Here is a 24,326-nt window from a genome sequence, read left to right on the forward strand (position 1 = left end):
GATGAAGTCACTGCACGCTCAAAGTTCAAGATGGTCACAGAAAAACCCCTTTTAAAAAGTCTGAAAACTCGTACTTGTTCATATGATCCCAGTGTCCTCTTTCTGGGAAGAGGGACTTATTATTGTAGCTTCTAACAATAGCGAGGCATAGTAAACAGAGATAAAGTTCAGCTGAATGTCCCAGAAGCAGTGAGTATGTGTCAGGAAACCAGGCTACTTAAAAACAAAGCAAAAGGCTGGGGCAGAAATGGCTTTAGGTTCATTTCTATAAGAGACGCTTCCCAACTCCCTGTTCCCCAGGTGCTCACCTGTATGGGCTGCTAAGCAAGGTGGACAGAGGAAGTTTGTCCCATTCCACACCCAGTGCTATGGACTCCCAGGGGCTCCAGCTACCTTGCTCCCCAGCATGAGCCAGGCTGGAGAAGATGACCACTGAGAACCCACATAGCCCTCTGTAAGAGAGAGACGCCGAGGCAAGAGAGCCTGGGGGAATCCACAGAAGAAAAACTAGACTGGATTTTGGTTAGGTGATAAAAAGGAGCATGCCCCTGGGGTGCTGACAGATACTTCTTTGAGGTGGTTAGGACAGATCTCATCACAGTAAACCATTTCTCACAGCCCTGATCACCACAGGCCTCGCAAGAAGACATCCATGTGTGGCAGAGCAGTTCCTTTTCTCTGTACCCCACAAGTGAGTGGCTGATAATTCTGGGTTCCAGTATAACCTGGCAACAGCCAGAATCTGCCTCTGGGGGGGATCTGTCAGGCTTCAGGAAGGGTACACAGGACAAAACCCCTCACCTCCACCCCTCCAGGGCAATGAGCTCATCCAGAAAGGCAGCATGTAAGAATGATTCAGTCTGGAGGCACTCTTAATCTGAACCCTGGTCCTCAGTAGTGACCTTAGGTGAAATTGGGCCCGTGTTCCTCAGTTCCTGTGTCCGTAAAATGGAGTAATAGGGATGTTGTGAGGATCAACTAAGTTAAAATAAGTATCAAGCTTAGAACAGCACTTAGCACATGGCCAGCACTACATCCATGTGGACTATGCCCCTGCAACAGGACCCAGCCTCCCTGTCCCTTGACCCGGCATAAACACGACCACTTCTGGCTTCGTGTCTCAGGCACTCCTTTTGCCACTTAGATCTTCCGGTTCTGGAGCCCATCTGGCATGTAGGTAACTAGGCTTTCCTTCAAATACTAATTTCCCCATGTAAAAGGAGTTGTGTGGCAGAAAGGATGTAACACAGAACTGGAACTGCTTCAATGCTATAAGCCACGCTCTAGCATTAACTAGCTCTGTGTCTTTGGGCAATAAATGTTACCTCTCTAAGGACAGTTTCCTCACCTCTAAAGTGGGGGTAAGGAAAGTCGCTGCCACGCTTTTTGGGTGGAACACCAGAACTGTGCACGGAGAGCCAGGTATAATTGTAGGTACCAAGACATAGTAGGAATCATTACTATTACCATCATATTGGTCAACATTTTTCTGCTGCTTATCTCCCCAAGGCCACAAAAGCACCTTCTATTATCATCCTAACTCTCTGTAGAAGGAAATTTGTCCAATGGCAAAGTCATAAGCAAGGGAAAAAGACCCACTAGGCAGGCAGGCAGGAAAACACGGGTCCCGACCCAGGCTCTCGGCTAATGGGTATGTGACCACGCACGGCTCCACTGCCTACTCTGGCTTCAATATCTCAGGCCCAAAGTGAAGCCGCTGGACTTGCAGATCACCACTGTCACTTTCAGCTCCAAAAGTCAGTCATTTCAAGCATATGACCACCTCTTCTACCTTTTCCCACACTAGAGGCTCCTTCTAGAGCAGATGGCTCCATAAGACCCGCTCCTCTGGAGAGGGAGGTCTCTGGTTGGAAGGGAGAGGGGGAGACCCCACAGGTTACCAGGAATGGCAACGGACAGCCGTGGCTGATGGAGAGCTGAGCAACCATGGCCGCAGCACACCCGTGGGCACTACACAAGGGCCTTGGCCAAGGGTGTGGGCTGGCCTGGCTCCCTCTTCTGCTCATATGGTTTTTTTCCTGGGGTGGGAGAACCTAACTCTGACTTCTATTCTTGGGAATACGGTAGAGCATTCCCTGCTCCGGTCTTTTGGCTAACTGCTACAAATGAGGCCCCCTGCCCTGGGCTGCAGAGATGGACCCTGCTGTTAAAGGACCCTTACTCAGTTCTGAAAAATCACCGACCGTTCCTTTCTTATATACTTTTGCTTCCTGTTTCAGACAAGTGAAATGCTTGGAATCATGAACAATTTGGAGCTGTATGCCGAAGGACATGGCAGAATACAAAGTCTTAACCGTTTTTAAAAGGATTTCTATTTTGCTTTCCTATATATGTCAGGAAAGGTGCCAACTGATCAACACATACATATCAATTGGAATTCTAAAGCTGAAAAGCCAGCACTATGGGAGACTCCTTTTTAAGTGACTTAGCTTCAGGCAAGAGTCAGAAGTCATATCCCTTTCATTTCAAAACATAAACTGTATGAAACAGTCCTATAAAATTAACATGTGCTATTTATCCTCCATTCCTCAGTGAATTATTAAAATCAAGCAGTACAATTCTCTCATTAGTTATAAATGGCCCCAGAAGGCTGATTTACATCTATCCAGGGGCAATTTCTGATGAGTATTTTTATTAATGATCTAATAAAATGTCTTGTTTTGTTATCAACTAAATGATTCAAATGATGTTTTAAAATCTAATACTCCAACCCAATAGTCTGGTGATGAAGCTACTGAGCTGACATTAATTTAAAGTGATTTGCAATTTTATTTGGCATTATCAATAACACCATGGATAGATTTAAATTTTTTAAAGAAAATTTTGGCTCCCATGCTGTCAAAGGCAATATTTTATAAGGTTCAGTAAAACTGATCTGATTACCATGATAATCACCAATAGCAAAGGTCAGGGGTGAGAAGTTCTGATAAGATAAATTACTTGGCAGTCAGCCACACACTTCCTAAATTGACAGGTGGGCTGTAAGCTTGGGTTGTGAGAATAAAGCTATGTGTCAACAACAAGAATGAACGTCCACTTTCACTCCTCCTATTTTCCTGACTTTTGCTCCAATCTGCCATTTAGTAGAGATGGCCATTCATAAAAGGAAGTGCTGAACCATCTTAGGCCTTTGTGATATGGGCAGGAATGAAAATGCAGCCTTCTAAGGCTGGCCATGCGGAGGAGAGCGATAACCCTATGCTGGGTGCAGATACGACCCCTACTCCCACCCCAGGAAACCAAGGGCCCAGGCTCTTAACAGACCTGATGGATTTCTGAGGTAACAGGTGAAGCTGCGTCAATTCTGCAAAAATAATTTTTCCCAGAACCTAGAATATTTGCTTTTTCCTCTCTTCTCACTAAACCTCACGCTTCTTGAAAATAATACTCATTAAACATCAGCTAAAACTAAAGCACTTAAAAAGGAGTCACACTGGCCAGGTGTGTTGGCTCACAGCTGTAATCTAGGGAGGCCCAGGCGGGTGGATCACCTGAGCTCAGGAGTTCAAGACCAGCCTGACCAACACGGCAAAACCCTGTCTCTACTAAAAAAAACCAAAAATTTAGCCGGGCATGGTGGCGGGCACCTGTAGTCTCAGCTACTCAGGAGGCTGAGGCAGGAGAATCGCTTGAACCCAGGAGGTTGAGGTTGCAGTGAGCCGAGATTGTGCATTGCGCTTCAGCCTAGGTGACAGAGTGAGACTCTGTCTCAAAATAAAAAAAAAATTTTAAAAAGGAGTCTCTCATATTGCTGACCTCCCAAACCAAAGAATTCATGTTAATATACATTTGCTGATACTTGTTTATCACTGTGATTACTAACAGCCAACTTTTATTGAACCAAGCACTGAAGTTCTAAAGTGGTAAGGCAATTCAGACACCTCTAGAACCAACACCTTGTTCACAACCGATTGTCCAAGGTTGAAGTACTGGACAATGGGGGCGGAGAGGGAAGGCAGGGAAGGAGACCTGAAGATACTCTTACCGCCCTCCGGAAACTGTTATTAACACTGGAATCAGGAAATACACAGATATAATAAAGACCTGAGCCACTGAAGACCATAACTAGGTCATTGAGAACTCAGTGCCCTGATGTGGGTAGGGCAAGACTGAGGGGTGAAAATCTTGAGAAAACCAAGATAAGGTTTTATCAGGGATATAATATCTGGGAAGTAAACAGATGGTTGGTTCAAATGGGAGAGTTGTAGTTGGGGGGAAAAAAAGGTTGAAGTTTTTCTGCGTCTGTTGTATAACCCCAGATGGTCTCATAAAAACACTTCTTAATAGAAGTCAAAAGGGTTGGACCATGCTGACACTGCTTATGTTTTCAGCAAGACAGAAGTGGCTGATAACCCTTTTCTGGCGTGTGTACGTGTGTGTGTCTGTGGTGTGTGTGGGTGTGTGTGTGTATTTCTGCAAGTAAAAATGGAAAATGAAGGGGCAAGTGATTTTTTAACCCAGGCATATCTGCTAGCTATATAGTATGATGAATTTCAAACATAAGAATTAAAACTCACCTTATGTTCTCACAGCCCCTCGTACCCATTCAAATTCACTTTTTAACTCACAGGATTATTTGTGAACTTTTTATAATGGTTTACGAGGAACTAGAATGACCCTTAACTACTTTAAGTATGTTAGGCACTCAGGTGACTTGGGAGCTCAGTGTACAGAAAGCCTGGGGTAGGATGGAGCTCCCCCACAGTGAGGGGGTAGAAGGCGGGAGGACCAGAATGTACCCTGGGGATGCTATCTGCCTGAGACAGGCAAAGGGGGGAAATCTGCCAAAGAGACAGAGGACAAGAGACAACCTGCCACAGAGATAACCTGCCAAGGGTGAAGAATGAGGGGGGATGGTCCTAGAAGGCAAGGGCGAGGACAGAATGAGGGTGGCAATGGCCCACAGAGGCCAGTGGCCATCATTGACAGTCACAGCCTGAGAAACAAACATTTCCCCCTAAAAAGAAGTAATGAGTCCAGCAGGAACTGAAGTCAGTCTTGCCGTGGAGCGAGTCTTGTAGCCTTATATACTACAAAATGTTGTATATACTTCAAAATGTTGTGCACTGCAGTTTCGCTAGATTCTCAATTTCTCAACCCCGAACATTTAATTAAAAGAAAAAAGTCCCAAGCGGTACTTTATCTGAGGAGTCATTACAATAAACAGGCAGTTAGTACAAGGTCAAGATAAGGAAGAATGTGAACAATACAATGGTGTAGATGCTCTGGAGGGGCTGGGCAGGGGGCTGGGGGGAAGGAAACGAGCCGGACAATGCACAGATGTCTATGTTTTCGCTGCCAGGAGTTCAGACAAACAGGAAGACCTTAAACTTCTCCAATTGGGAACACTCGGGTTTGCCTGATGAGCAGAGGGGTTGAGCACATGACTAGAACACAGAAACAGAAGGTTGTCATTAAGGCTACAAGACTCGCTCCACACAGAACCCACACCCAGCCTCCTTCTCAGGAAAACCCAAGCCTTGCTCACCTTGCACTCAGGTTATGCTCCTTGGCCTCACAGCCTTTTCCCTTGGGCTGCTCAGTGAGGTTTTGGGGGACACTCACTCATGGGACCCAATAAGCCCAAGACACCAAGTTTCACAATTTTAGAATTTCCTACTGACATCTAGCAGAGAATTTATGTGTATACAGCTTCTAAGTGGGAACCAAAGAAAAAATGTCTGGCGTAATTATTCAAATGTCACGCTCTGTTCCAACAATAATATCACAATGGAGGTATAAGAATTGTTAGAAATCCGGCCAGGCGCAGTGGCTCATGCCTGTAAACCTAGCACTTTGGGAGGCCAGGGCAGGCGGATCACTTGAGCCCAAGAGTTCAAGATCAGCCTGGACAAAATGGTGAAACCCCATCTCCACTAAAAATACAAAAATTAGCCAGGTGTGGTGGTGGGTGCCTGTAGCCCCAGCTGCTCGGGAGGCTGAGGCACAAGAATCCCTTGAATCCAGAAGGCGGAGTTTGCAGTGAGCCAAGATTGCACCACTGCACTCCAGCCTGGGGGACAGAATGTGACCCTGTTTCAAAAAAAAAAAAAAAAATTGTTAGACATCCTCAGAATCTCAAAAGTTAGGAATCTCATGAAATGTTTTCTCTTTAGGAAACAGTTACATATTTTTCTCCCTGTTGAGTATTTTTTAAATGTTTGAAACTATGCAAACAATAAATATTTCTTGAAATAATTAAAACTTCAGAACATTGTGTGGATATTTAATACTTGGTACTCCTTGAGTATTAAAGGTAAATGTTTCTTGATATAACAGGGTTTCTCAACTTCAGTACTTCTAACACTTGGGGCTGGATAATTCTTTGTTGCAGGGACTGGTCCTATAAATTGAAGGATGGTTAGCGGCATTCCTAGCTTCTTCCCACTATATGCCAGTAGCGCTCTCTCAGTCGTGGCCAAAAACAATGTCTTTAGACATTGCTGAATGTTCCCAGGGGACAATCCTGCTCCAGAAGGTACTGCTTGTGGTTTAGACCCAGGGACTGAGATGAGTGTCAAGTGCTGACTATAGGACACACTGGCAGAATAAAGCAGGGCAATCACTAACCTCCCTATGCCTCAATTTCCCCAGCTATAAAATGAAGATATCTTATAGGGTAGAGATGAAGACTAAATGAGAGAATACATGTAAAGTGCTTTGCATAAAGCATTGTAATGCACGGAGTAAGCATTCAGTAAATGGTAGCGATGATAATGGTTAAAGAAGAGTCACAGATCCATAACCTTGGAAAAATGAATTGAGCAGGTCATTCATGGGGTCATTAATAAGAACGAATGCCCACACAGCTCACATCTAAGCGTCTGTACAGGGCACAAAGGCTAGTGTGTTAGACACACACAGCCACTTATTAACACTCACCTTGATAAAAATCAAGTTGTTTTCATCCCTTGGAGGATAAAGGGGGGAGTAGGAATAAAGAGAAAAGAGATGAAATGGGAAAATGGCTACAGACTAAGGAGAAATATCCGGACACAAAGAGGAAAAGGTAAAAGTGTGCACCTTCTAAAAACTGCTTCAAGACACAAGTTAAAATAAACATGCTGCATTTGGGAATAGGATACCACAGTGAGAGCTGGTGAGTATCTAAATAGCTGAAAACGGCCACTGCAAGGTGCAGAGGACGGTTGTGATGGAGCTAAGAAGAAAAGTAATATGGCTCAACACCAAGGAAGTAGGAAAGTGTGAGCACGGTAGAGCCTCCTCTCTGGTCAAGAGCTGCCTTCCAGCTTCTTCCTATCAAAACCTGAGCCTGCTGAAGAAGGCAGCAGAGCCACCCCAGCCTCCCCAAGTCCAGTGCCAGGGGCTTCAAACCTGGGTCTCTCCCACTAGCTGTTCCCCGGCCCCTCAGTAGGAAACTGAACAAAGCCCCCCTCTCTGCCTCTTCTGCTGGCCTCTGTAGCCCTGGCCCACCCCACCACTCTCCAGAGCACTCCATTTTCTTGCCTCCCCACTCCACCCCACACTCCAAGTTTGTGTGTCACATACAGGCTGGGTGTGGATGGACTCACTGGAACACAAATACTGTGAGTCAATCAGCACTCAAACCTCCTTGGGTTTAGAAATAGTGACTTTTTCCGGTAGCTAAAGTCTGAAATAAACTGTTAAAAACATTCATCTTGACTTTCTATCTGACTCATAGCGAATGCAACATTAAATTGAAAATACCTCCTAATTAGCCACTCAAAAATACAACCAAGTCTTTGTGAGACAAAGCCTGGCAATATTTACTGAAATACTGTCTTTGCAGTCTTCTTCTGGACCCATGTTATGCTTACATCCCAGTGATATGCAGTTATCTATTCTGTCATTCAAATGCACCAGATCGTTCCTTCCTCATCAAAGTAAATTAAATAACCCAGAATAGTAGTGGGCTTGTGCCTAGCGCTTAATGCTGCACACTTTAACATTCAACAATGCGCCCCAACCATCTGTAATCTTCTGAGCCCAAGTTGGGTCCACACAAAAACCCAGTGGAGGTGAGTGATTTTTTACCATGATATGCTATTATTATGTTACTGTCAATTGAATGCACTTCCAAAACCAAATGAGGAAGACAAGACAGCCCTCCATTCTTTCCTGAAGGAAGGCTACACAGCACCCTCCATGTGACCCCAACATCCAATCAAAGACATCACCGTGGCGTCACTTTCCCAGGGAATTTTCACAAGATAAACACATCCATAGCCCAGCTTGGAAAAGAAAACTATTTGATGCCAATGTGGAAGGACCCAATAGGTAGTTGAGTTTAGAAATTTGAATAACAGGCAACAAATACAGAGTTGACTTAAAATACCCTAAACTATTCTGAGAAACTCCAGAAGGTTGAATGTTAAATTCGCTTCCTCAGAATTAATTTGGGAAATATTTGGTCCTGCTTGAAGGCGAACTCCAGTTCCCCGGCCAGCATTTTGTCAAGTCACCGTTTCCATCGCTGGCTCATGTCAGTGAGCAGTGTGAGTGACTAACTGTTCCTCTCCCTCCTCGGCTGGGAGGATTAACATGGGGCCAAACGCCTTGGAGACAGGAAAACAAACGAACCCAGTTACTATGTTTTTAACTCAGTTCTGTCTGGAAATCAGGAAGCAAGACTCTGAAGATCAAGCTTCGGGAAAGCTCTTAATGCTGATGAGGAGTTTTTTTTTTTTTTTTTTTCCAAAAGTTCAAATGAGAAGTCACTGAGAGCCTAGAAGTAAAGAAGGCTAATAAATGACAACCGGACTTGCAGATTGCCCCCTGGGTGGTACAGTCAACAGCTGCTGCTCAGAACGACTTTTAACTCAAAAGGATCAGAAATTTGGACCAGCCTCCCGTCTCGTTATTTCACCAGACCCTTTTGTGTTCACGAACTTTGTATATAAAGTCCTCTGACTGGAAACAGATCTAGAAGGCCAGTTTCACTGCACTTCTAATGAAGTCAAGGGATGAGGATTTCAGATTTTACTTCACAAAGAAAAAAAAAGATTGTGAAATTTTCAACTTTTAATATTACAACAGTTTCTAGTCCCAGCAAAAGACAGACTAAACAACATCATTCAGCTGGGAAAATTAGCTACCCATCTTGGTCCCCACCCTACCCTAAGCTTTATTTATTCAGATACATGACATTTACTGAACTGCCTGGATAAGAACATGAAGTCAGCAACACCTCTCTTTCTGAATCCTGAGGAGTATAAGCGATTAAGAGTAACATCCAATAGTCATTGATCTCTACTGTTTATTTCTCGTTTCTCAGTTCTGATAACCCTCCTTGATTTTCTGAACCTGGAGCTGCCAGCTATTTTCCATCTCTGCACCACCACTCTCTGTCTAAAATTGGATCTCTCTTTGGCTTAACTGTGCTCCCAGTAACATAAAACAATACTGAAATGCTTAAACCAATGCATTTCATGTGGGCACTTAGTCACAGAACTGTACCTGCTATGGGCTTCCAAGTTCTATTGTTCTAACTCAACTCTGCTGGCACACTCTCCATTTTATGCTCTAAGACTCCTTTATCGCAGGGGTCCCCAACCCCCAGGCCACGAACCAGTACTGGTCTGTGGCCTGTTAGGAACTGGGCCGCACAGCAGGAGGTGAGTGGTGGCAAGCCAGAATTACCACCTGAGCTCTGCCTCCTGTCAGATCAGCAGCGACATTAGATTCTCATAGGAGCACAAACCCTACTGTGAACTGCGTGCGCAAAGGATCTAGGTTGCGTGCTCCTTATGAGAATCTAATACCTGATGATCTGAGACAGTTTCATCCTGAAACCACCCCACCCCACCATACATAGAAAAACTGTCTTCCACGATGCAGGTCCCTGGTGCCAAAAATGTTGGGGACCGTTGCTTTATTGTATTCATGTTAACTCTTTACCGTGTTTGTACATTGGTTATAGAATGTGTTTCTGCAGCAATAACTAACAACGATGGTGCCATTTAGAGGCCCTACCAAAGCAGCAGGCACAGTGATATATGTGTACCCGCTAAATGCACCACCCCTTAACTCCCTCACAGCTGTCAGGTAGGTGCTGTTATGTTTCACAAATAGGAAACTGAGGCAATGGCCATTTAAGTGTATCAATAAATATAGAGCATTCCCTTCAACACCCGAGATAGTCACAAGCATCCACATTCAAAAGATGTTAATAAATACCGACAACCAAGATACATCTATTTTAACCAGCCTAATGCTAACAGATAAAAACAGCTTGTTTTTTGAAAGCCAAATGTTAATTGGCAGAGCCCTGTCAAAGGCAAGTATTTTCATACTTTAAAAGTTTTGCCAGGTGTGGTAGCTCATGCCTGTAATCCCAGCACTTTGAGAGGCTGAGACGGGAGGATTGCTTGAGGCCAGGCGTTCAACAGCCTGGGCAACATAACAAGACCACGTCTCTGAAAAAAAAAAAAAAAAAAAATTTAATTAGCCAGACATGGCAGCATGCGCCTGTAGTCCCAGCTACACAGGAGGCTGAGGTGGGAGGATCACTTGAGCCTGGGGGTTCAAGGCTGCAGTGAGCGATGATTGTGCCACTACACTCCAGCCTGAGCAAAAGAGTGAGGACCTATTTCTAAATAAATAATAAGAATTAAATTAAAAGTTTGCCCAGACCAACACCTGGAATTCTGTAGCAAATGCCTTCATAAGAACTGAAAAGGACTCTTACTGGTGACCTCACTTTACTGTCACAGTATTCCTGTGAAAGGTTGAAAAGCAGAGATATAACACTTTTCCCTGAAGCATGAAGCCACAGATTGCCTCTGGAAAGCATTTTGCAATCTAGCAGTAACAGGGGGTTGGTGCAGGATGGAGCCAGGCCATGCAGCGAGGCTGGCATGTAGCTGCATAAGAAAATGCTCACAGCTTTAAAAACAGAAAGCATTACATGACGAGACAGATGAAAAGAATTTGTGAAACAAATCACTGAATTTCTGCAATATTAGAGAGTCTCAAGGAAGGAAATCATCTGACAGACTGAATCATAAATTTGTGCAATGCAAGAATTTATAAAATTCTTGTGGGTGTGAATCATACCCACAAAATGTTTTTTAATATCTTTGCAAAAATCAGGCTCATGAATGTACCAACTCTTCCAACAGCACTTGTCTTTTCATTTCAGGTATTAACTGATTTACAACTTATAAAAAAATTACAATAAAATCTACCTGCAAGACCAAATTTGTGGAAACTAGAAGAAGAAAGGGGGGGAAAAATAGCTCCCAGAATGGAAGATTGGGCAAATACCAATTTGTCCATGCCAAGTTAAGCCATAAGATCCATTAGGCACATTATTTTTAGTAAATTACTCAAGGACACTCCAATTCACAGCTAAACATCATCAGTAAAATTTTTTCAAAATTACAAATAATTTTTTTAAATTTTTAATTTTTTAATTTAAAAATTGAGTTTCTCTGAAATACCAAGTGACTGTTAAAAATTATGAAAAAAATCTAACCCATGTCTCTAATAATCAAATTATACCATTAGTATTTAAAAACAGCAAATTAACCATTTTTGGTTTCACATATACGTGTGGCTCTAGTCTACTGTTTCTCTAATACTTCATGTAGAAGCATAACCACTAAGAAGGTTCACATGAAATCAGGCTGAACCATAAACAGTCATCCCAAGAGATTTGTCTACACACGGAACAGGGTGCTGGGGAGTGAGTTCTCCCTAGATATGATGTATTTATTCATTTATTCCCTTCCCCAAAGGGTCCATCATGGAGTGAGGTCATTTGCCCTGAGTTCTACAGCAACTGATAAGGCCTTGTGAGTCAGTGGTTCTTCCCAGAAGTTCCAGGCTCCATGGCTGCTGACTCTGTACCTATTGGGTCAGGCCTTATTAATCACTTTTATAACATGGACCCCAAACTGATCATAAGACTCTGACCACACAGACTCATCCTTGGTCACCAACAACACCTGTACCCGCCAGAGAATTCCATATGCAAATATGAAGCTATGACTGCCCATTTATTCTGGAAGGATTAGGATTGTTTCTTACCAGGTATTGGGTGGCAGAAAGAATGCCCCATAGCCCCTGCCTTGACAATGGTATCCCTTCAACTACAAGTTTACTCATTTCATCACCAGCAATGCAAGGATTTGGGTAAGCAGAGGGTAACATTTCCTTGGCAGAGACTGCTAGGTTCCTACCCAATACCCATTCTCCCCTTCTTCATTAACAGAACCTATGGCCAGGCCTGGCATAGAGTAGGACTCAGCAGAGGCACAAAATTTAAGGGGGTGCAAAATGGTTTAATCATGATAAATAATATTTCATTATACAATATTCTTAAAATCAAAAATTTAAAAATTCACAGTGAGCCAGGCATGGTGGCTCACGCCTATAATCCCAGCACTTTGGGAGGCTGACGCAGGCGGATCACCTGAGGTCGGGAGTTCAGACCAGCCTGATCAACATGGAGAAATCCCGTCTCTACTTAAAATACAAAATTAGCCGGGCATGGTGGTGCATGCCTGTAATCCCAGCTACTGGGGAGGCTGAGGCAGGAGAATCGCTTGAACCTGGGAGGCGGAGGTTGCGGTGAGCCGAGATCGTGCCACTGCACTCCAGCCTGGGCAACAAGAGCAAAACTCCATCTCAAAAAAAAAAAAAAAAAAAAAAAAAATTCACGATGAACAAAATATCAATTTTTAAGATAAAGATAGCATCAGCATTCCTAATTTTTCTCTTTGCCTCAGGTTCCAGTATGGCACTGCTATACTGAAATAAAACATTCTTTACCTTGACGATTGAGTTTCTTGGTGCCCTCTTAAATTATGCACCAAAGGTGAATGTCTTACTCACCCCACCTCAGTCCTGGCCCTGAATAAAACCCTACTTGATGGGGTAGCAATGGGCCTGGCTCAAAAGCCTACATTTCTCAACCTCCTCTGCAGATACAGTGGCCAATGAGATGGGGACGGGCTTCTGTGAAAGCTCTTAAAAGGGATCTGACTCAGCTTCTTTCTTGAGACAGGGTCTGGATCTGTCACTCAAGCTGGAATGCAGTGGTACAATCTCGGATCTTTGCAACCTCTGCCTCCTGGGCTCAAGTGATCCTCCCACCTCAGCCTCCTGTGTAGCTGGGAGTACAAGCAGCACCACCATGCCCGGCTAATTTTTTTTTTTTTTTTTTTGAGACAGAGTCTCACTCTGTCACCCAGGCTGGAGTACAGTGGCACAATCTTGGCTCACTGCAACCTCCACTTCTCAGGTTCAAGTGATTCTCCTGCCTCAGCCTCCTGAGTAACTGGGATTACAGGCACGTGCCCCCACACCCGGCTAATTTTGTATTTTTAGCAGAAACGGGGTTTCACCATGTTGGCCAGGCTGGTCTCGAACTCCTGACCTCAAATGATCCACCCGCCTCAGCCTCCCAAAGTGCTCGGATTACGGGTGTGAGCCACTGCGCCCAGCCTAATTTTTGTATTTTTAGTAGAGATGGGGTTTTGCCATGTTGCCCAAGCTCGTCTCGAACTCCTGGGCTCAAGCGATCCACCTGCCTTGGCCTCCTAAAGTTCTGGGACTACAGACATGAGCCATTGCACCTAACCCTGACTCAGCTTTGACCTTGGCTTTTCTCCTGCTAAGAGATGTGACCATAAAGACTCCCGTGGTCATCTTACAGCCATGGGGGACTTAGGGAATGAAAGTCCTGTGCTACTGATGATGGAGCAGTAAGACAGAAAGAGCCTGGGGCCCTGATGACATCATGAAGCTAACACTGTAGTCCACCTGCTTCGGGATCTGTTGTTACCTGGAAACAATAAAACTTTTAATTTGTTTAAAGCACCATCATTAGGTTTCAGTTAATAACTGATACATGCAGTTCTTCACTGAGATACTATGAATCCTTTTTTAAAAAACTGAATAATAAAACCATCACCGTCATTTAAATGGGGCTGTTCTAGAGAAATGCCACCGAGATGCCACTCTTTCCATCTGATTAACCAAAACACCAACCTTTTCACCCTGACAATTCTAGGGTCAGTTTACTATTACAATGTTCGTTTCACTGGCCTTTCAAGTAATGTCAGAGGCAAAAATCAGGGAGGGGCAGGGATTAGAAACATTTTCCCCGATGGTGAGCCAGGCTGACAGCACGTGGGCCTGCTGCACGTGGACAAGGGGACACACCGAGTGAGGCCCGTGGTGCCAACAACCCTGTCCTGCTGCAGACTGGGCGGTGGCCACTGACTTCAGGGACCATCTCTTGTCCTCTCTCCTCTCCCTCTCTGAGTCCACTCACAGGCTTACCGATGTGGTTGAGTAGACCAAACTGTCTGCCTCCTCAGGACGCTAGGGATTTACTGCTGTATGGGGGTGAAAACTAACTTCCTTAGGTCCAGGTCAGTGCTGTCAGCTTTTCACAAGCCAAGATTCCAGAAGACATCTCCCCCATTTCTGATACTGCTCCCAACAAAAGAGGAACATCACTATAAGAAGATAGAGGCTGAGGAGCACTGAACATTGAGCCTTCACTGTAGGATGTTTTTAAAGAAATGAAGCTTTGTTCTATCTATTAGGTATGAGAGTAATGCCAATCATATGAACAAAGTGCTGCCTGGTGAAATTCCTTAGAAGACTTATGACAAATGCATATGAGAAGAAACGGTAATGAACAAGTATTAGTTTGTAAAAGTCCTGTTCATGCTGTGAGAGTAGGGGATGGGCGGTGTAGGATGCTATAGAAAAGGTAAGTATAAGCATAGCTCTTCTATCTCCTTGAACGAAAGACAGAGGGAAAAACGCCCCCTATGGCTAGAACGATGTCAGTGCTTGAACTAAAGGTTTATAATCTAAGATCAGAGCCCCCTTTTCAGCAGAAGAAAAGCAAGCATCATTTACATTTCTCCCTGCTTGTATGGGCTAAGTCATAAGCCATGTGCCAAAACCCTCATCTGCAGGATCAGCTCTGAAAAGAGAAAAAGAACTCTGCCAAGCATTTATCAACACCTGAAATTGTTGTTTTTCATTCCCAGAACTGAAGCTGTTTTCTTGAATTTTTTAAACCTGAGGTCCACCACTCCCCTCCAAATCTACAGGCCCTGCCTCGGGTTTTAAACCATTGCTCTAAGAAAGAAAAAAGATGCCAGAGAGGCTATTAGTGCAAGAGAGGAGTGGAGGCCTGAGCCCTCCTGCAGCCCAGCAGAGATGCCAAATGCTCCAGCAAGGAGCTTCGCATGACCTTCCCAGACCAGTCAGGAGAGCAGGGCTCCATAGGAAGGCCCAGCAAGGAGACACATCCAGTCACTGATGCTGGGGCAGGGAGATATGACAACAACGAGGCTGGACCCGCTGCCCCAGGAGGGTACACGTCGGGGGCTCTCAGGGGTCCAGACACCTGGCTGTACGGTCCCCTGGAGTCCCTCCTGGAGGGACAGCAGAGGGGGCTCTCAGGAGCCATAGGTCGAGAGAACAGGAGAGGTGGCCCCTGAGCCTGGGCCCTGCAGTGTGCTCCACAGAGAGGACAGGAAGCACAGGCCTCCTGGGAATCACCACGATGTCGAGAGGGAGAAATGGCCTGGGAGTCCAGGGAGCTGCTCTGCCTCCAGCCATGTGTCCTTGGACAGGCTGCACTGCTCTTCCAGGACCTCAACGGGCTCCCCCACAAAGGACAGGGCTGTGAGCAAGGGAGCGGCTGCAGGACCCTCACAGCTGCTGTGTCTGTGACTCCCCCATTCCGCGGCCTCCACTGCCCTCCCCAGCGCTGACTCACTCTGGTGCCTTGTGACTGCTGGGTTTTCTTTTCCTGACTCAACGCAAAATAGAAACAGAACAGTGGAACTCCAGACGTGGGGCCCATCTTCCCTCCCTCCCATGTCACTGAAGCGGCTCCAGGTCCTTGAGGGAAGCAATGGCCTCAGCTTTGGCTTCCAGGCCGTCACCGAAGGCCCAGGGCCTCCTCAGCCCAAACAGGCAGTGTTTTGTCAGGAGGCGCCACCAACAGCAAATGGTGCCACGAAATCACAGCAAGCGCCTCCACTCCCAGCCACCATTGCCATCCTGGCAAAACTCCCTGGTCCTGCCAACATGTGTGGGACGGGGTAGAGGCAGGGGCAAGGCCTGGGGAGAAACACCGCCAAAGTCACATGGCCGCCTCAACTTCAGCTTTGCAGATCTTAGAATATTATTTTTTGCCCTCTACTGTAAGTCCACAGCAAAAACTTAAAAGCTTTAATGGCATTTTGTCATAAGCTCAACAAGGTTGTTGGAAAGTAGGGAAAAAACCCTACTTCTTAGGAGGAAAGAGAAAGCCCATTTTCTAGTGTCCCGGAACTGCTTCCATTACATTTTCGTCCTCTGAATCCCACAAGAGGAAATGAGGCTTCATCTGAACCCCAAGTCACACCACAAGGTCAGACATCAAGGAGTGGTGTCGCCAGAGCAGGCCATTTGCCCAGGGCCTGCACGGACAGTCTGAACTGGCACTACACCGAGCGCCCAAGTAGGCAGGAGCCTGGCCTTCCACCCACCTCCTCCCTGAGAAAATCAGGGAGGACAGACACAGACACAGACAGACAGACCCCCTCAGATTCCCCAGATCTGGAGAATCCTTCCCATCTCCCCCCCTGCTGCCTGCCTCATCTCTCAGTGCTTCCCAAAGGGAAGAGGGGATTGTCCACGATGGCTAGTGTGAGGGAAGGAATAAAGTAGAGTAAAGATGACCTAGGACCCCCTCTCCCACCAGAGCCACACAAAGCCAGAGCAGCCAGGGGACAGTAAAGGGGCCAGGAGAGAGAAGACCCCTCCCTCACCGTCAGCCCCCCGCGCTGTCTCCTCCCAGGCCTGCTCCATCCACCTGCTAGCTCAGCTCCCACCCTGCCGCTGATGCTGCAGTAGGTGGGTGAGGCTGAGACCCGCTCCCCGCCAAGCCTGTGGCTGGGGGCACCTCTGGAGCTCCTATCTAGCCCCAACACTGCTGCATGACTGCAGCTCCCTTACAGCAGGGGGGAACACCTTGGGGGCGGGCAGGCTGTGGTTCCTCCCAGACCTGACCTCAACATTTCACATGACAAGAGGTGCCGGACTCTGACACGAACTCATAACAATCTATAGATTAGAATCAAAATCACAAGTGGGAGCCCCCCAGTCTCAGAGCTCTGAGCATCAGAATAACTGTTCATGCCCTATGGGGACCTAGGCATTCTCCATGGGGACGTGGGAGTCACACGGCGTGTGGGACACCGTGCAGAGGTATTCCTGGCCTTCCTTCTATGAAGACCACCAGTCACAGCTTCTGCACCAAACCTAACTAACGCTTATCAGGAGCCCATACCAAGAACAGACCACTGCAATAGTCTCAAAAAGGCCCCAGTGGCTGAACATGATCCCATGGAGAGTGCGGGGGATCAGAAACAGCTAACGGGATACAGAACTCATTTCGGGGCTGGGGAGGGGAGGATGCTGTATCCAAGTGGGGCTTGGCCGCGGCACTGTAAATGGCTGTTGCCTCTACTGTCCAGATGCAAGCAGTCGGCCGGGCGCCCAGCAACAAGACCCATCCGGAGGAAAGCCCTCCAAGAAAATAGGTGAGTGTCACTTACTCTTTGCCTCTGGGATAAATCTCAACAACTCATAGAACCAACACAAGTTCTGGCCTTTTTCTCTCCCAAATGTGGCCTTGTCTAATTTGTTCTCCAGGAGACCACAGAGCCCAGTAAGAACTCTGGCCTCTCAGGGAATGGTTTTATTCTTCCCCAAGGGGAAAAACCACCTACATCCTCATGAAAATTTTAAATGACCAAAATGATTTCCACCTCACAGTTTCCACATCTGGGCCATTCTTCTGCCCTTAGAATTCTGGTAAAGCCTGTTCCATTATTTTAGGAGAGTCTCAGTTATTCATCAGCTAGCTCAGGGCTGTGTTTTTCTGAATTAAGTCGTTACATCTATTACACAATGTTCAGATTCTACCCAGCCTTACACATTTTCACCAGTAAAATCATAATATACAACACTTGTAATCTTGTCCTTATATAAGTGCCACCACCACCGTGCAGCAAACGTCATAGTATATGACAATATGACAAGAAACAGCGGTCAAACACTGGCTTTTTTCCAGCTTCAGCCAAATTCAATAAAAATTGAGCAGAGTAACTCCCTTGTGTGTTCGCCTTCAGTCTTCCTCAAAGCCCTGAAGATCGCAGAAGCGCTCCAGCCCCTTGCTCCTCTAAGTGTGCTCCCCGGACCAGCAGCGTTGGTGGCACCTAGGAGCTTGTGAGAACTGCAGAAGCTCAGACTCCCACTCAGACCCACTGAATCGGAATCTGCATTTCACATTCACAGGCATGTTAAAGTTTAAGAAGCGCTGCTCTACGACTGTCCTCTTCCCACTCATTCCCTACACACATGCTCTGGCCCCAGATCTGAGATCCGCCTCTGCTCCCTGGAGGCCACTGAAGCTTTCTCCGAGGGGCCCAGCTGTCATGGCAACATCACTCTGGCTGGCATTCCACCCACCTGGCTGCACCCTGGCCCCATCAGCTGCCTCCCTTGACCTGCCAAGGAGATGTCTGTCCCAGATGGTTAGAAATGTGCAAGGCTTCTTGCCCCCCAAAAATGGTTATTCATGGAAAAAAAAAGATCTATTTTTAGGTGTCAATTGCCAGCCCATCCTGGCTCACCCAGTCTCTCTCCTCCCACTTACCCAATTGGAAAGATTATATTGTTTCCTGGCATACAATTCCAAGGGCATTGGACACAGGCAGGGGACCTGGAGAAGAGATCCAAGAACAGCTCTTAGTGAATGGAAACAAGATGATTTCTGCTCAAAGCAATTTCCTCAGCACCCACCCTTTCCTCCCACACAGACCCCACGTTGAAGAGGCGCCAAGGCCTCGTGGAAGTAACAGAACACTAACATGTGCAAGACATATTTTTCACCCTCAAAATTTAACAGAAAGAAGGGAGAGCTAATCAGTTAACTCTCCCTTTATCCCACCCAAGTTGAAAGCTTGATATTCTAATCCCAACTTCCCAGATGATAGAGGGATACATCCAAGTTTATCTTAAGTGGAAGAGTGTATATTAAAAGGATATAAAATGCGAAAGCTTCTCATCTAGCTCAAATTCTGACTTTTAGGGGAAACCTGGAAATGGCCAGGAATGCATGATTTACCTATCTTGGGGCGCTACAGGGATGGGGAATGTGTGAGGCCATTTCCCTTTTCTTTGCTCACAGTAGATGGCACTACTTCATCACAGTACTTTCCCCCACTCAGCCTAGAGGCTGCCTTAGAATCTTCTCAATAGAGCCCCTAGTCCTGCGGCATCTCAGAGCCATCTGCAACTCCTGAATCAGGATCTATATTTTAACAAGATCCCCAGGTGATTCACAGGCACACGAAAGTTTATGAAAGGCTGATGTGGGCTGAAGTCACCTGATGTAGATTGACAAAGTGAGATACACTTGCTGCTCCTAGTCTGTTATTCTGGGGGTTCCAACGTTCATGTCTCAATTTCTACTCCTACTTCTCCAAAGATTTCAAACTGAAGCCTTATATACAACAAGTGGCTCATTAAACATTTTTAAAAATTAATAGCAAACATTCAAAGATTGGAGAATAAATGTAAAATTGCCAGGTTCTTTGCTTTTCTAGGGGGAAAAATCTCAGTGCATCTATCAATACTGGGCCCACATGTCAACGTGATAACAGGTGATTAGAGGTAAGAAGTGGCTGCTCTGTTAGACACGACATAGTATGTCTAGTATGTCCCAGTCTCCAATACTTCATATTGCCTCACACCATCCTGTCTTACTCATTCCTGCTATTTACCTGAATGTGTGACTATACCACAGCAGAGACTATAGTTATGTCCAAAATCAACAACAAGAACACCTGCCCATGACACCATCACCTGCATCTGCTTATTCTTTCCACTGACTCTGAAGGTGAGCAGCCACACCTGCACGGGCACAGTTTCACTTTCTCCATATGATCCCTGTGTGGGGACAGGAGCACCCACAGTATAAGCTGCCCCTTCATATAGCCCCGTTGTCTTTGAGAAGCACAGGTTGCCTCAGGTCTGCAGCCACACACCACATATCCTTTGTATTGTCCAGTGACCTAGCACCAACCACACACCAGAAAGCATAATCCTTAAGAGCATGAGCCATAGTCTGCAACCTACTTCAAATTCCTAGCTCTGCTCTCCAATAGCGACATAATGACCCCAGGCAAGGCACTTGACCCCTGCTATGGTTTGAATGATGATTCCCCCAAAATTCATGCTGAAATCCCCCAGGAAATGGTATTAAGAAGTGTGGCCTTTGGGAGGTAATTAAGTCATGAGAGTCCCACCCTCACGGATAGGATCAGCATCCTTCCAAAAGGGCTTGGGGTTGAAGGGAGTGCCTGCGTACCCTTCTGCCCTCGGCCATGTGAAGACACAACAGCATCCATCTTGGAAGCGGATAGCAGCCCTCACCCGACACCACTGCTGGCACCTTGGTCTTGGACCTCCCAGACTCCAGAACTATGAGAAATAAATGTCTGTTCTTTAAAATTACCAAGACTGAGGTATTTTGTCATAGCAGGAACTAAGTGAATTAAGTGAACTAAGTGAACCCCTCAAGACAACCCTTGAAGCCTGTTTCCTCATCTGGGAAGTTGGAGGTGGCACTTAGCTTACTATGTCACTGAGTTACTCTGAGAAATAAAAGATGGTAAAGTGCTTAGCATACAATATATCGTATGCACTCAGTTAAGGTGATTACTGCTATTATTACACATGGTGCTCAACAGGTGTTTGTTAACTGACTTTTCCATCATCTTAGACTATCCCACCTTGTACTGAAACTGAGGACTTCCAAACCCCCCACCATCACCTAGGGATGGGAATGAGGCTCTGCAGTCTGTGGGGTCTTCGGACAGGCTGCCCACATCAGCATCTGAGTTGGTGGGATGCAGTCCTAAAACCACAAAGCCTGCTAAGCCACACTGGGCATTTTTCTTGCCCCACTAACAACTTCTACATGAACCAGGCAAGACTTTTGCTTTTTTTTTTTTAAGTTAGCATTTTCATTTGCTTCCCTTCAAAGTTATTAAGATATATTTTTAAATTCCATTCTGGCCACACAAATCTCTCCCTTCTCTGATCTCCCACTGTGCTTGGTTAGGACCACACAGTCGAGCATTTAGTGTTCTCTCAATATTTCATATAGGCTGTATGAGTCTCTAGAAGAATTCTAAATGGCCTCCAGAGGTGAATGGCAGAGTGTGTTACCAATGGAAGTTTTTAGAAGTGCACACACGTACACAATTTTTCTTTCAGGCAAAACAGACTTTTTTTGCACTAACAAAGTGCTAAGCAATGTAATCAACAAAATACATACTATGCCCATCAATACCCACTGCCTGTACGCTAAGAGACATGTTTTATGTTAACTGAACTACGAAATGGAACTCTTCCAGTTTTCTTTGGTATAATAAATGAAAAAGGACTGAATTGGGTCACTGTCTTGTTTGTTTGTTTCCTTAAAAAGGGACTGGAGATGATGTCTGTCTGGGCTGCAGCATTTTATCTGCCAATGCTGCAAAACTGATGGAAAAAACATGATGTATCTTTCCAAAAACAATGGTTTCATGCAAGTTCCTCCTTTCGGTTCCAAAATATCAGTCACTGATTGCAACAGGCCTCAGATCCTGGCCTCAGCCATCCTTTTTAGGAACCACCATAGCCTCCCATTCATGGCCTTCAGAACACATAGGGCCACCAGCAGGAACTGGCAGAGAGGGGCCCCACACTGGTGATGGTAGGTCTCTGAGATGGGAGGCCGGAGAGGTGTGTGGGAGAATTCCTGGCACCTGTGGTCCAAGGCATTTATTCAAGCATCCTGTCACTGCTGCCTCTCTGTAACCAGCTTTGACTTGTTGGAACAACTACCAATGTCACTGCATTAACCACAGCCCTGGACAACAGCTCCTCCTCCATGGGGCAGACAATGGCTTATTGAAGCGGCTCTCTGGGGCTGGTTTGGAATGAGCTGCTTGTCTGAATGAAAACAGCCCTGCTGAGCAACCCCTAACTTGCTATGGGGACACAGGGGGTTTTCATCCCACATTCTTGGCCTTTAACAACCAGGAAGCCCCAATGTCTGTGACTTACCTGTGTCCTTCGTGAGCGGACAATGCTGACCTCTAGCACTGCCAAATTATGGAAGGTTTTAAGCACAGCCTGAGGTCTCCATGAGGGAAAATGGCATTAATATGAGCATTAAGAACAAAGGAACAGAAAATCCTTTACCTCCCACTTAGAAGATAACTTGTCCCTTAATTAACTGCTTGATGTATCACCATTGAGTCAGCAGCCCCATGTCCCCAGCCATCCAACACCGCCACTTTAGCCCAGACTCTAAATCCTCCGCCTTGAAAGAAGTCTAAGAAGACCTCCACTAGCCCGAGTGAAGCTGGGGAGGTGAGACATTTGGGCAACTAGAGGGAGGGGGCGAAGGTGGGAAGAGCATCTTCTAAGTACTCACTGATAGCAAAATAGGAACCCACTGACCAAGGCCCCATGGTCTTAGGAGTGTTTCCTCTGAAGTTTCCTGCCCACTCCTGAATTACCCAAAGTGCAGCCCTGGGATGTGGGAGCCACTGAAGAGGTTACAGAGTTCATATTTCAAACCGCACAGCCCACTTGCTAAAGCCGTTTCACATTTACTCTGGTGTGGAAAAATGCAAAGTAAGTCCCCGGCCCAGTTCACTCTGTCAGGAGCTCATGACTGAGCTGGTCACAAAGTTTTTGGGGAAGGAGGTGGGGGTCCCTTTCATAAACTCTTGCAGTGAGGTGTGTGACCAGCCTGCCACCTGATAAATCAGTTACTAAAACAGATCTCAGCCTTCCGGTGACTGGGGATCCAATAACACTCAAGAGGGTGAAGAACATAAAACATAAATCCATAAAATACTGTGCTGCAAAAGCCACACAAAAGAGAACTTTCAGCTCAGACTTGCATGGCAGGAAAATGGTCATAATTAAAGCCGCCTTGGAGTGCCTGCGACCTGCTTAGGAAGAGGGCAGCCGCTAGCTTGTGCCCACCTAGCCTGAAGATGGTAGAAGCCAGAACCCCAGTGGTTAAGTTACATTTTTTTATAAAAAGCATCTCACTTTTAAAAATATCTTTCTATGGTGGAAATAACGTTAGAATATCTAGAGTTTGAATTATGACAAGGGTCCATTTCAAAAGGGAAGCCATTTGCAATTGTAGAATCCTTAAATTACAGAAATTTAATAGCTCTGTGACCCTTTGGATTTGTTTTAAAAGACCATTGTCATTAAGCTTTTTTTTTTTTTGATGTCATTAAGCTTTTGTCCAACTCCTTCCACATCCTTTAAAAATAAATTCTCCAGCACTATGTGCCAGTTCTGATCTCCAGCAGGCCTCACATCACCCCAGGGCTGGCTTTTCCCAGTGGGGTCCCTTGAGAGGCTCCAGTTTCTGAATGGGAAATGCTGCTGTGACCACATCAGTAGGCCAATCAAAGGAGCCCACTCTTACAGAGCTGCCACATCCAAGTGCCCCCTATCCCTTTGTCCCCTTTGTCGAATCTACAAGGAAAGGCTGCTTGTGAATGGCTTCCTGGGACTTCCAGGAATCACCCTAGAGGGCTTCTCCACCTCTGCTGCTCTGCATGCATCCCGGGGGCTGGGGGGCTCTGACAGAGCTGAGCCTTCCCCCTGATCTGGGCAGCTCCAGCCAAATGGATTTCCTGCTGAAGCCCACCTCCACGCCGTGCTCATGCTGTTGTCTCTTCTTCCACCCTCATCTCCACATGCACACCTCCCGCCTGCCCTTCAAGAGACAGCTCAAGGCCACCTCTTCCAGGGAAGCCTTGCCTTTCAGACTGCTTCTCCCACTGAAAGGGGTCTGGTCTCTATCTGGGACACTTTGATGGTATAGGTACTCTCTACAGCATGGTAGACTTCAGAGGACACCTTTGCTCCCTTACTAGACAGTGCACATGCACCCTGAGGTCCAAATCCTCACGACTCACCTTCACATCCCCTACAGGGCCTCACACTCAGTAAATGCTCCTTAAGTGCCAATGGTGATACGGAAGGTAGAAAGAAATTATCTAGGCAGATAGTGAGGGTAAAAGAATCCTCTTTTAACAAAATGCAGCCCAAGAAATTATTTTTTCCTAACAAAGAGCAGCCTGAAAAATCGAGCTGCAAACAAAGATAGGCAAGCTGGAAGCTTGCATGGGGGAATGCCAGCAGCTGTGTTAAAGGAATAGGCAGCATGGTGCAGGCCAGGCAGAGAACCTACCTGCATAATAAAAGAT

General features: G+C 46.0%; 1 protein-coding gene across 12 annotated transcripts in view; it reads right to left on the reverse strand.

Annotated features, from left to right (window-relative positions):
• Positions 1-24,326, reverse strand: part of LHFPL2 (LHFPL tetraspan subfamily member 2) — a 157,761-nt gene that overhangs the window by 33,434 nt on the left and 100,001 nt on the right. For 7 of the 12 annotated variants that reach the window (XM_054488629.2, XM_063664937.1, XM_063664936.1 and 4 more), the window contains one exon: positions 18,686-18,751. The exons of 4 other annotated variants lie outside the window; for them this stretch is intronic. The gene's annotated coding sequence lies outside the window, so the exon portion shown is untranslated. Of the gene's footprint in view, positions 1-18,685; positions 18,752-20,401; positions 20,515-24,326 lie in introns of all 12 variants that reach the window. One more of the 12 variants, XM_054488626.2, reaches the window with a different exon arrangement.

The sequence above is a fragment of the Pongo pygmaeus genome, chromosome 4 (genome assembly GCF_028885625.2).
Source record: "Pongo pygmaeus isolate AG05252 chromosome 4, NHGRI_mPonPyg2-v2.0_pri, whole genome shotgun sequence".
NCBI classification, from domain to species: domain Eukaryota; kingdom Metazoa; phylum Chordata; class Mammalia; order Primates; family Hominidae; genus Pongo; species Pongo pygmaeus.